The sequence below is a fragment of the Atractosteus spatula genome, chromosome 10, assembly GCF_055471065.1.
Source record: "Atractosteus spatula isolate fAtrSpa1 chromosome 10, fAtrSpa1.hap1, whole genome shotgun sequence".
NCBI lineage: Eukaryota > Metazoa > Chordata > Actinopteri > Semionotiformes > Lepisosteidae > Atractosteus > Atractosteus spatula.
In genome coordinates this window covers 15,368,337-15,382,647 of record NC_142715.1, presented here as the reverse complement: position 1 = coordinate 15,382,647, position 14,311 = coordinate 15,368,337, and the positions used below count along the sequence as shown (strand labels likewise).

At 46.5% G+C, this 14,311-nt stretch overlaps 1 pseudogene; it reads left to right on the top strand.

The window, feature by feature from the left end:
* The first annotated feature begins 253 nt into the window (after nucleotides 1-253).
* On the top strand, nucleotides 254-8,492 carry LOC148825442 (globoside alpha-1,3-N-acetylgalactosaminyltransferase 1-like; annotated as a pseudogene).
* The last annotated feature ends 5,819 nt before the right edge of the window (nucleotides 8,493-14,311 follow it).

Sequence of the window (14,311 nt, the reverse complement as noted above, 5' to 3'; positions counted from 1 at the left end):
CCCCAGTGTTTCTACCCGACCCGATCCTGCTGTGTCTTCCCTGATGTCCTCCTCCAGTCACTACCGGATTATACTATCTCGTATAGGGTCTTTAAACAACGCATTTTCACGGGAGTCAGAACCGGCTTCCCTGACAGACACAGCCTTTATCATCGTGGGTGACTTTAATCATACAAATCTCAACTCTGGTCTCCCGAAATACCATGTCTCCTTCCTAACGAGAGGAGAAAATACCCTGGACCACGTTTACAATATGATTCAGAATGCTTACAAGGCCGTACCCCTCCCCCACTGTGGAAACTCAGACCACATCACTCTGTTTCTCCTCCTGGCATACAGACAGCTGCACAGGCGAGTGAAACCAGCCGTCAGGATGGTGAGTCTGGCATGAAGGATCTGGATCAGTCCTGCAGGACTGCTTTTAATGCACTGACTGTGATGTGTTTAAAGTGACAGTCAGCCAGGAACAATCTAAAGAAGAGTATTGCAAAAAACACACTCAAACGGGAATTAGAGGGACACTTCACCACTAATGACCCACAGTGCATGTGGCAAGATATACAGGCCCTCACAAACTACAAAAGGAAGAACATCTGTGCACCTGCGCATGATGCCTCCCTGCCTAACAAGCTCAACACCTTTCATGCTCAGTTTGAAGCCAGCAACACAGAACCAGTCAACAGAGCTGCAACCTCCGCAGCTGACCAGGTGCTCTCGCTGTCTGCAGATGAGGTGAGGAGATCTCTGCTAAAAGTGAACACATGCAAGGCTGCAGGATCTGACAGCATACCCAGTCACGTCCTCAGAGCCAGCACCAATCAACTGGCAGGTGTATTCACAAACATTTTCAACATGTCCCTGCCCCAAGCTGTGGTCGCCACTTGCTTCAAGACAACCACCATCATCTACTGCCCAGTGGCACTAACCCCTGTTATCATGAAGTGCTTTAAGAGGCTGGTCATGGGGCACATTGAGGACACAATTCCAGACACAGTGGACCTATTCCAATTTGCCTACCGGCCCACCAGATCCACAGATGATGCAATGTCCATTGCCATACACACTGCTGATAAAAAGAAAACATACGCAAAACTACTATTCATCGACTTCAGCTCAGCTTTTAACACTATCATACCAGAGAAACTAGTCAAGAAACTCAGTGCACTGGGTCTTGACACCACCCTCTGCAACTGGATTCTGGACTTCCTGACAGGCAGACCTCAGGCTGGCAGGCTTGGAAACCACACCTCCGGCACACTAACTCTGAACACTGGGGTCCCCCAGGGGTGTGTGCTTAGTCCATTGCTCTACTCCCTCTACACCCACAACTGTAAGGCCAAACATAACACCAACTTCATCATCAAGATTGCCGATGACACCACAGTTGTAGGTCTGATCACAGACAATGATGAGAGGGCCTACAGGGAGGAGGTCAATCTCCTTACAACGTGGTGTGATGACAACAACCTCACCCTCAACGTCAGCAAAACCAAGGAGCTGATCGTTGATTTCAGGAAACTGCAAACCAGACATGCCCCTATCCACATCAACGGGACTGAAGTGGAAAGGGTCAGTAACTTTAAATTCCTTGGTGTCCATATCACCGAGGACCTCACATGGTCTCTCAACACCACCTGTCTGATCAAGAAAGCACAACAGCACCTGTACTTCATAAGACGGTTGAAGAAGGCTAAGATATGTCCCCAGATCCTCACTAACTTTTACAGATACACTACAGAAAGCACACTGACAGCCTGCATCACAGTGTGGTATGGCAACTGCGGTGCTGCTGACTGCAAAGCCCTACAGTGGGTGGTGAAAACTGCCCAGTCCATCAACTGCTTATGAGACTTTAGCCATCTTGATCCTGCAGAAAGAGACTGTGTCCCCAACAGAAAAAGTCTTGAACAGTCTCCTCACAAAGGACATAAGTAAAGGAAAGGCTGTGGAAACATGAAGATAACATGGAATGAAGGGCCAATCCTGGCCCTAGAGCTCTGATATTCACTTTTGAGACTATAAGACTGTTATTCACTGTTGAGACTTTAGACTGCTAAATAGCCAATCTGCAGCTCCTTTAGCAAATCACCTGTAATGGCAACATGGACACACAGTTTTCACTGTATTCAGCATAACCGCACTACTTGTATATATTGCATACACCATGGACACATAGCAGCTCTACTCATATTGAGTTTTATTCCATTTAAAAAAATGTAACCTCAATTTTGTGATTTTTGTGTTTTTGTGAATTTTGTGATTTCTGTGATTCTTGTGGTTTTTGTGAGCTCACAGAAAAAGACAATTCATTGCCAGCAACTACTGCTGCTGCACGCCATTTTGTTGTGCATCTGATAAATAAACTTTGATTTGATTTGATTTGATTTTTGAGCCTGGAGGGCTTCTGTATCTTTTAATCTTTATTCCATCCTAGGCTCTTAATACCTGGATTTGGACCAGGACTGAGACCTCCAGATTTAGAAGCATCTTGAACCTTTCCCAGTGGGTTTTAAAGGGAGCCTGCAAATAATCAAAGGGCATATTGATGTCCTTTCCTGGACTCTTAATGGTTTGAATACACTCTAAATACAATTAGACTCGATTGGCACTGTTATGAGGCTCTCACTCATAAATTTACCTGTCACACTCCAGGACCAGGAGTAAATAACAGTGCTTTGATCAATTAATAAAGGCCTGGATCACCTGGACTATGATCGATTAAACAGGTGGTCTGTTCAATAAAGTAACTAAGGGATCATTGGGAGCAAACATCAATAAAACCGGCGATTCAGAGTGACCTGTAAGATTTACTAGACCTGAGCTCTGCCTGGGTCAGGATCAGAGAGCCCTGCACTGACTGGACCAGAGTCACAGACCCCTGGACTAACTGTACTGGTGGCACAGACCCCTGGACTGACTGGACCGGGGACACAGACTCCTAGACTAATTGGAACAGAGTCACAGACCCCTGGAATGACTGGATCAGAGTCACAGACCCCTGGACTGACTGGACCAGAGACACAGACTCCTAGACTAACTGGAACAGAGTCACAGACCGCTGGACTGACTGGACCAGAGACACAGACTCCAAGACTAACTGGAACAGAGTCACAGACCCCTGGACTGACTGGACCGGGGACACAGACCCCTGGACTAATTGGACCTGGGTCACGGACCTCTTTGATTGACTGGACCAGAGGTCACAGACCACCTGGACTAACTGGACCGGGGACACAGACCCCTGGACTGACTTTATTGGGACTGACTGTAAGCGCCAGCCCTTTCAACGCTGAAGTTCAGAGGTCTGAATAAACCTCTTTTCATCTTCCATCTCTGCCGGTCCATATTGGAAAGGAGAGAAAAAGCCCACATGAGGAGATTACAATACATATACTGTATATAATCATTTTTTTAAAACCAGCCATTAATTAACCTTGGCAAATTGTCTATAACCGTTCACTGTATTTTTTTCCCTACGACACTATATAAATTTGTGACCAATTCTAAATAAAATAAACAAGTAGGCAGGAGCAAACGATGTATTTGAATGAAGCTGCACACATATTTCTTTGCCTCTTTACTGGAGAACTCCAAAAAGGTCGATCGTGTGCCCCAGGAAAAACCTTATAGGCCATCATGGACATCTCCCATCTTTCCCTCTAAGACATGCTTGGGAGAATGAAGAGCACATTCAGCGACAGGCTGATCCACCCGCGGTGCGACAGGGGGCGCTACAGGAGGTCATTCGTGCCTTCTGCCATCAGACTGTAACACTCATCCACTGTGTGTCTGGGCAGGAGCAGCACTGACACTGACCTGGTTTTGGACTAAACAGTAAACTCTCTGCTTCCCTCTGTTTTTTTTTTCCCCGTTTACAACTGTTTTTTGTGCAATACATGCCAGGGACAATATATTTATATTGTGCAATACAACTTTTTTTGTGTACTGTTCCGGCTTGCTCTTTGTATATTCTGGACTGTGAGCGACTCTTCTTAGCGCACTTCTCACTGACTGGACTGATTGGATTGTGTTGTTGTATTGTTGTATCATTTCATTACACTTTCGCTGTGTTGACAGTGCTGCTGTCGCACTGCAATTTCCCCTCACGGGATCAATAAAGTATCTGTTGATAAGTAACCGTCATTGTGTTTCAGATAGTTACAGAGAGCTGGTGACACAGTTCTGTTCACATACTGGGGTTGCCCTCCCATCTATACAGGACATTTATGACAGACGGTGCTTGAGGAAAGCTCTAAGCATCATCAAAGACCCCACACACACCAGCTACAGACTTTATGATCTGCTACCATCTGGAAAACGGTACCGGAGCATTCGGGCCCGGACTACCAGACTCAGAGACAGTTTTTACCCCCGTACTATCAAACTATTAAACTCCCAGCCTCTCTCACTCTCACCTCACCTCTCACTTATGATCTGAACCTCACAGTGCCTTCTTTCTTACCAAAAACCCAAACACACATTGAAAATCTACCTCTACCTTACATGTCAAAAGCTCACTCCCCATAATTTCTATCCCTTTATTTCATTCTGTTGATGCATATTTTTGTACATAACCTGTTACGTTTTTGTTGTTTTGCACATTGCCTGTTGTTGTTGTTTTTTGCACATTGCCTGTTGTTGTTTTTGCACATTGCCTGTTGCTGTTTTTGCACATCGTCTGTTGTTGTTTTTTGCACACTGCCTGTTGTCTCTGTCTTTCTTTTGTTATACAATTGTATTGTTGTGGTTGTTTTTTTTTCTTGTACTATTTATGTCCGAGAGCTATCTAAATAGCATTTTGTTATACCATATACCAGTATATGAGTATAATGACAATAAACTTGAACTTGATCAATGCAACACAGTTTTTGCCCCTTTCATCTCGGACACATTGCGCGCACTACATGTTACTACCTAACCAAAAGCGTAAGAGTTATCGCTGGTATCTGTTGAGTTCCACTTTATTAGGAGGTTTGTTAATACATGATAAAGCTGTCTTTGGTTTAAAGGGGGACTACAATGCTAGTTTCTGGCTTAGAGAGAATCAGCATCGACAACCACAATAAAAGCAAAATGTACACAGTAACTTGGAAAACCTCCCATTTACATTCCAAAGCAGACTGAATCTCCAGGTCTGCACAGTGCCGTGTTCTGCGATTCAGAACAAGGCAACAAAACTCTTTTCTGGACACTCCACTCAGAGCTCTTCACAGGTCATGGGGATCCCATTACTGTCACCAGTGTGCAGCCCCCTGGATGATGCTCCAGTCTGCTCCAGCACACAGCAGCTCTCAGAGTGATGAAGCCAGTTCAGAGATGGGGATTATTAGGAGGCCATGATTGGTAAGGGCCAATGGGAAATTTGGCCAGGACACCGGGGTTACACCCCTACTCTTCTTGAGAAATGCCCTGGGATTTTTAATGAGCACAGAGAGTCAGGACCTTGGTTTTATGTCTCATCCGAAGGATGCCACCTGTTTACAGTATAGTGTCCTCGTCGCTATACTGGGGCATTAGGACCCACATGGACCGCAGGGTGAGCGCCCCCTGCTGGCCCCACTAACACCTCTTCCAGCAGCAACCTTAGTTTTTCCCAGGAGGTCTCTCATCCAGGTACTGACCAGGCTCACACCTGCTGAGCTCCAGTGGGGCTGCCAGTGGTGAGCTACAGAGTGATATGGCTGCTGGCATAATACTTAATGATCCTTTGATAATTCAGTATCAGAATTAATCCCATAGTTGCCAAGCGATGATCTGCTCCCTACAAATGTCAAATGAAACCCCCCATCTTCCTTCTTTCAGGTTAGCTTTCAAACAGACTAAGGTCCTGGAGCCCCCGTGAGTATTCAAATCCTCATATTTCTCATGTTGGGTCTGACTGCCTTGCTGTTAACATGGTCAAACTGAAGCGTTTCTTTTTTTACTAGATGCTTTCGACAGGCCTTAAATGTAATAAATTTGATAAGTGAAGGAAATGTATTTACACTTTCTGTTGGCTTTGCCTGGAAATAAAGACAACGCGTCTGAGCTGCTGCCCTCTGCTGGCTGGTCTGTGTCATAACACTGTCACCCCCAGGGTTTCAATCCCTGCAATCATAAGTAAAAATAAGGCGCCAGCCGGAATTGGGGTCTCCAGAGTTCTGATCGCCTCTCTCGTGTCCCAGGAGGAGAGACGTGCTGACCGTCACCCCCTGGCTGGCTCCCATTGTCTGAGATGGGACCTTTGACCCCTTGATCATCGACAGCATCTACAAGCCCCTCAATGTCACCATAGCAACCACAGTCTTCACGGTTGGCAAGTAAGACATGTTTATCACAAAGAGTACTTAACAAAAATATATCTTCTCTATCCGTGCCTTCTTTTAGAATGTGCTCTCCTACACTCTGGGAGGAGGCACTGTTCCAGATCCCCTGTATCAAGACTAAGAGAGCATTTACTTTCTTTCTAACTAAAAGCATTCTATTGTTGAACACTAAAATAAAAAGAGGCAGGCCTCTTATTACTACTGTTGTTTTTAGACTCTTTACAAGCTAATTGTTTGATTCAAATCTAATGCCAGCAGCCATATCGCTTTGCAGCTCACAACTGGCAGCCCCCACTGGAGCTCAGCAGGTGTGAGCCTGGTCAGTACCTGGAGGGGAGACTCCTGGGAAAGCTGAGGCTGCTGCTGGGAGAGATGTTAGTGGGGCCAGCGGGGGGCGCTCGAACTGCGGTCTGTGTGGGTCCTAATGCCCCAGTATAGTGATGGGGACTATACTGTAAACAGGCGCTGTCCTTTGGATGAGATGTAAAACCGAGGTCCTGACTCTCTGTGGTCATTAAAAATCTCAGTGCATTCTTTGAAAAGAGTAGGGATGTAACCCCAGTGTCCTTGCCAAATTTCCCATTGGCCCTTACCAATCATGCCCTCCTAATAATCCCCATCAATGAACTGGCTTCATCACTCTGCTCTCCTCCCCACTGAGAGCTGGTGTGTGGGGAGCATTCTGGCGCACTATGGCTGCTGTTGCATCATCCAGGTGGGGGCTGCACATTGGTGGTGAAGTGGGATTCCCCATTACTTGTGAAGAGTTATGGAGTGTCCAGAAAAGCACTATATAAGTGTAAGCAATTATTATTATTATTATTATTAATGGTACTGGAGTTCTGATTGAGCAGTGCAATTGAATGTTTTGTATTATGTTATTGCAGTGTTCTTGTACCGCATTATTATTGTCGAAAATGTTACGTGTTCATGAGCTTTTGATGTGCAAGACAAGTTCCCACAAGGGCAAAAGAGGTCAATCCAATTTACTTCTGGATTCCTGGCTGAGGGGTAGACCATTTTAGCAAATCACAAACTCAAGCTGGCAGATTTAACTGGCTATGGGGGGGCTAAACTCTTGATGTTGATTTTTTAATACATTTCACTTCATATAGGCCAGCTTTTGAAAATGCCTGGAAAAAGGAGTTGGCAGAAAAAATCTTTAGCAGGGCTGAAATTTAGGATCCGCTATTGAAAAGGCCCTGGAAAGGGAAAATATGTCTTCCGAGGGGTAGAGAAAAAAGAGTGGAGTGTCCAGGCAAGCAGAGGGAATATGGCAGGGTGCACCCTGGATGGGACGCCAGTCCATCTCATGGCAAATGCATAGACAGACGCTCGCACACACACACTCAATTTTCCCCAGACGCCAATTTACTCACCAGCACTTCAGTCTTTGGACTGTTGGAGGAAGCCGGAACACCCGGAGGAAACCCACTCTAACCCAGGGTGACATCATGCGAAATAGCACCCCAGGGCCCCATCACTGCGAGGAAGCAAAGACTAACCACCATGCCCCCTCCATTCCTGAACCATTCCCCCTCTTTTCCCAGGTACATGCGGTTCCTGAAGGGGTTCCTTGAGTCAGCGGAGAAACACTTCCTGGTGGGGTTCCGGTTGAACTACTATGTCTTCAGGGACCATCCGGGCGAGGTGCCAAAGGTGTCCCTGGCCCCCGGGAGGAACCTCACCGCCATCCAGGTGCCCAAGTTCGACCGCTGGCAGGAGATCTCTCTGCGGCGGATGGAGATCATCCGGGAGACCATCGAGGAGCAGATTCGGCGGGAGGCCCAGTATATTTACTGCCTGGACGTGGACATGCATTTCCAGAACCGCATGGGCGCGGAGGTGCTGGGCGAGCTGGTGGCTGCCGTGCACGCCTGGTTCTATTATAGTCACCGGGACCAGTTCCCCTACGAGCGCCGGCCGGCCTCCGCCGCCTACGTCCCCTTCAACCGGGGCAACTTCTACTACCCGGCTGCCGTGTTCGGGGGTCTCGTCGACGACGTGTACCGGCTGGTCAAGACCTGCAAGGAAAACCACCTGAACCAGTACCTGATCCGCAACAAGCCCACCAAGTTGCTGTCCTCCGAGTACATGTGGGACGACCAGAAGCAGCGTGTGAATGAGGTCAGGGTCATCCGCTTCTCCACTGTCCGGAAGAACCTCGCCGAAGTCCGGGATAATTAGACAGTTGCGGCGGATCCTCCCGGTTGTGCACTTGAGCCGCCAGTACTGACCGAAAGTGAGGCGTGATGGGCATATCCTGTCACAGGTTATGATGCATTTTCCCGAAGACGATTTGTCATGTTAGCGGTTCGGATGGGTTAAGGCAACTGTCCGCATCCAACCGATTCGTCCGGAGGCGGCTTTCCGTCTTGGGTTTGAATCTGTTTACGGGAACATACCATAGTGGCTTAACCAACCTCTGACCCCCCCCACACCTCCCAACTGTCAACAGCAGCCGGTTCAACCTTACAGGAACACACACGTTTTAATCTCATTCCATCCCTCCATTTTCCGACCCCTTTATCCAATTCAGGGTCGCAAAACCAGGGTTATCTCCTGGAATGGACATGCGTTCTGTGCGAGGAGGGACATGTGGGCCGCGTAATTTGTCACTATATTTTGTCATACAGTTCAAGAGCTTTTTAAATAAAAACTCCCTATTTGCAATATAACACAAGGTCCTGGTGACAGTTTCTGTTTATGGGATCTGCAGTGATCTGCTGCATATTTGCAAGATGCTGATATAGGCTGCACATGCACTCTTAAAACAAAGGGGAGCTGCACGGCTATTTTTATAGTTCTGGGTTAGAGAGAATCGCCATTGATGAGCGCACTTCAAACCACAATAAAAGAAAAATGTACACAGTAACTTGTAAAACCTCCAATTTGCATCACAAAATAGATTCAGTGAGGCAACAAGACTTGGGCTGAGGTGAAGCGGCCTTTATTACACTGTAAACAAGCAGGCTTGCGGATACATGTCTTTTGATCTAACAGAAATATTGCTGTCAACCTCCAGGCTGTTGTGCTGATACGTGGAACTTACTTGTTAACTCTGCATGCAGGTCGTGTTTTCTGCAGTGAAATGTCTGCTGCACCACCTGCACTTGTTCACTCATCCATCGCATTACATCAGTCATCACAGTGATCTCGTGAGCAGGAAGGGCTACATCACAACGTGCTTTTTGTGGGAACTCTTGCCCTCGCCTGTGGAGAGACGAGGGATTTGCAACAACACGGTGCTTTACGGCACTTCACAAAGCTTATGATTTTGTGCTTAATTCAGACTTTTTCCAATTTTTCTAAATTGTCCATGGATTTATTTTGTTACTGGGGCTTAATCACTGGTATGAGAAATTGGGACTGCCGGACCCACATGAAGACACATCACAATTGTTGAAACGTTTCTACATGTTCTTGTGCTTGTGTTGGTACATGTAAGACAATAGGGGGTTTGGGGGTAACGCCTAAAACGGTGGCGGGGGCAGCTGATTTGCCCCCCCCAAATCTGGCTACATCCCCCAACTGTGTTAACTTTGTCCGTGCTTTGGAGAATCTTCCCTCGTAGTTTTCAGAGTTTTCGGTGCTCAAAAAAAAGCTCAGTCCCACAGCCTGTGAGTGTAAGGCGTTTGCAGCTCTCTTGAAGACTGATTCCAGTGCCGATCTGTACTATAAGATGGCAACCGGGGATTGTGCTATCGCACCAGAAGTAACGCGTCGCATAATGACAACGTAATGTACGTGATCAAGAAAGGAACAATTTCAGGGGAACCCAAGATTTTTTTATCGCCAATAACTTATTTTTAAGAAATCGCACTTTTCTTGGGTGGGCTTAGTCTTTTACGCTCAGGACAATCTGATCTAACCCTGTGGTGATCACGGGACAAGCAGGACATGAAACGCCACTTCACTGCCGTGATTTGCAAAGTAAATAGCAGGGTTTATGGCCACGATCCTGCACCTTCAACCTAGGTTGTTAAGAGTTTTTGCATGCTGGTACTAAATGCCATTACAAAAGGGGACCCACTGAGGTTGAAGCTGTTTTTGAAAAAGACGAGTATTTGCTGGCTAAACAAGACACTTGCAGACACATGGGAAGTGGTACTGAAGTAAATAGATTAGAATATATATGGGAAAAGCTGCCAGCAGAGATGAAACTATGTTGTGTTAAGATTGTATCGCACAGTAGGAGTAGGAGGATCTCATTTAGAATAGTGCATATAATGTTGGTGCCTCTTCTTCTCAATTTAGGGTAGTTTCCACTTGTGGAAACTCAAGAGATTCTGTCAGTGTAGAACACTACCCTTCAGACTAAAGATACTCAGCTCCTTCAGACCTGTCAGTGTGGGACATTCCCTTCAGACTAAGGAGACTCAGTTCCATCAGACTAAAGACTTCTTTCAGCCTGTCAGTGTACCTTTGATGGACAGGGTGCCAGTCCGTCAAAGGATGCTAACCACTATACCAGAACTGTGCCACCATCTGACTTCTGAACAGTGTAAACTAATTTTCTGAAATAATCTGCTGAAACTTTGTTGCGCCACCTTCTTTGTTGACAGTGTTTTGTCTTTGTCGTATTGGTTTTGCTGGACCTTGGCCGTAAGAAAACAAATTTATCCCCCCACCCCAATAGATATAAATCCAAACCTGATTTGCCAGGGATTAAAATTTAAATGAGCCCAAAGTAAAGCAGAGAGACTGATTTGCCTATGCACCTGGCACGGGGTGGGGGGAGGAGTCCGATTTGAATATTGTTCCTGCAGAGAATCAATTAGATAGGGCCTAGCTAAGCCCAAATGGTTTCCATGGGGACCGCAGCTAGGTGATCCGAGGGCTGTACAGGCCTGGTAACAGTCTGCGTCTACGCAGCTTCCTGGGAGGTCGGAGACACTCCCTGCATCCAGAGGGGAGAAGAAGGGTGAGTGGTGACTAAATGAGAGAGGAAAAAAATATCGAGGAGCAAAGTTTCAGAAAAAGTGCAAAGTTTCAGAAACGCTGTGTAATGAGTGACTTATTAGGAAATCCCGATGTTACTGTTTCGAGGTGTGGAGGATGATTTTGAGGATTATAGGGAAATTTCAGGACATTTTAAAGATTGTCAAAGTCCAAACCTGCGAGAAATGTAAGCTTTGGTCATTTGAGAGTCAGGGAACTTTTAAGCGGGTAGGTTTTTTTTTTAAGTACCTAGTGAACCGACAGGGCCCAAAAAGAGCGTTTATTTCACTGTAAGCCCGCGATGCGACCTGTTTTGAAGAGGGAGTGGTCGGTTGCTTTATTGGAGTAAGTGGCGACTCCAAAGCCAGGCTCTGCCTTAAGTGAAACTGTACCGGTCAAACGATGTTGACCCAGGGAGAACCTGATGAGAAAGATGAAGAACGATCAGCTTCTCCTTTATTTTCATGACATCACCTTTAAGCTTTAAGTAACTGCTTATCCAGTTAAAAACAAATCGGTGTCTCTGTGGCTAAGGCTCTGTGCCTGTGGCTGGAAGCGTTTGTCGGTTCAAATCCCACGGCCGGCAGAGGAATCCTACTCCGTTGGGCCCCTGAGCAAGACCCTGAACCCCAGGTGCTCCGTGGGTGTCGTATAAATGGCTGACCCTGCGCTCTGACCCCCAGCTTCTCTCTCCCTGCCTGTGTGTCTCATGGAGAGCAAGCTGGGGTCTGTGAAAAGACAAATTCCTAATGCAAGAAATTGAATATGGCTAATAAAAGTGATCTGATCTTACCAATTCAGGGCCACAGGACCTATTCTGGCAAGCAAAGGGCACAAGGCGGGCTACACTCTGGACAGGACGCCACTCCATCCCAGGTCTTGGTAAATTGATCATGTATTATGTCTTTATTATGTATGTGTCGTGTTTGTCCGGCAAAGCCAAGTTCCCATCTGGGCCACTAAAGGCTGGAACCTAATTGGAAACTACATCTAAATGAAAATCGAAGAAATCTGAAAGGAGCTCTTAAGTGTTTCTCTGATTGCAGATTCGCTGACCCACAGTGATGGCTAAGAAGATATGCCTCACCTTGATCGTCTCAGGTTAGTGAGTCCTTTTTTCATTTGTGTGGACGAACCCCGAACCTCTGTTTGGAAAGATGATGTTGCTTTACTGCACAGTATTCAAGTTCAAGTTCAAGTTCATTGTCACTATACTCATATACAGGTATATGGTATAACGAAATGCTATTTAGCGAGCTCTCAGACAATACGTAGTACAAAAAAACAACAAATCAATTGTATAATAAAAGAAAGACAGAGACAACAGGCAGTGTGCAAAAACAACAACAGGCAGTGTGCAAAACAACAAAAGGTAACAGGTAATGTGCAAAACAACATCAGATGTGCAAAAACATGCATCAACAGAATTAAATAAAAGGATAGAAATTATGGGGAGTGAGCTTTTTGACATGTAAGGTAGAGGTAGATTTCAATATGTGTTTGGGTTTTTGGTAAGGCACTGTGAGGTTCAGATCATAGGTGAGAGGTGAGGTGAGAGTGAGAGAGGCTGGGAGTTTAATAGTTTAATAGTGCAGGGGTAAAAACTGTCTCTGAGTCTGGTAGCCCGGGCCCGAATGCTCCGGTACCGTTTTCCAGATGGTAGAGGGTCATACAGTTTGTAGCTGGGGTGTGTGGGGTCTTTGATGATGCTTAGAGCATTCCTCAAGCACCGTCTGTCATAAATGTCCTGTATAGATGGGAGGGCAACCCTAGAATGTGAACAGAACTGTGTCACCAGCTCTCTGTAACTATCTGAAACACAACGACGGTTACTTATCGACAGATACTTTATTGATCCCCTGAGGGGAAATTGCAGTGCGACAGCAGCACAGTCATCACTGCAACAGTGTAACGAAATGATACAACAATACAACAACACAATCCAATCAGTCCAGTTAGTGAGAAGTGCGCTAAGAAGAGTCGCTCACAGTCCAGAATATACAAAGAGCAAGCCGGAACAGTACACAAAAAAGTTGTATTGCACAATATAAATATATTGTCCCTGGCATGTATTGCACAAAAAACAGTTGTAAACGGGGAAAAAAAAACAGAGGGAAGCAGAGTTTACTGTTTAGTCCAAAACCAGGTCAGTGTCAGTGCTGCTCCTGCCCAGACACACAGTGGATGAGTGTTACAGTCTGATGGCAGAAGGCACGAATGACCTCCTGTAGCGCCCCCTGTCGCACCGCGGGTGGATCAGCCTGTCGCTGAATGTGCTCTTCATTCTCCCAAGCATGTCTTAGAGGGAAAGATGGGAGATGTCCATGATGGCCTATAAGGTTTTTCCTGGGGCACACGATCGACCTTTTTGGAGTTCTCCAGTAAAGAGGCAAAGAAATATGTGTGCAGCTTCATTCAAATACATCGTTTGCTCCTGCCTACTTGTTTATTTTATATGGAGTTTTTAATGAAAGTTCGGGAGGAATGAAGGCAGCCGCGCTCATTCGACACAGCTGCCGCAATTCTCACTAATCCTGACGTAAGCAACCGGTCTCCATAAATATCAAACGTCACTCTCTCCTCTTCCTCGTTCGTTTTCTGCATGGTTTGTTTTCGCCTAGCTCGAATCCGTGGTCCCTTCTCATGGATCTACAAATCCGCCGCTCCGATGAAGACCTTTTTGCAGCGCAGGAGACTCTCCTACCCTTCTCGTCCAGTCCACCCCCCACAGTTCCCCTCACCTCCGTCTCATCGCCTCCTTCAGCCGCCGTGCCACTTCAGCACCGCTCATCTCCCAGCCAGTCCTCACAAGATCCAACTCCTCGCCGAAGACTGCGTTCCGCCGTCGTAGTCCCTCTCTCATTACAAACCCAGCCTCCCCGTTCCTCCACGGCAAAATCTCCAAATAACCCCCGCTTCTCTCGAGGATGTCCCTGCCGCCGCGCTTCACGCACATCGGCTCCCCCTTCTCCTGGATCATCCCTCGCGACTTCCAACCGGACCGTAGCAAGCCTCCAGAGGATACTTCGAAAACATGGCGTCCATTTTAAAAGAAACGCTTCCAA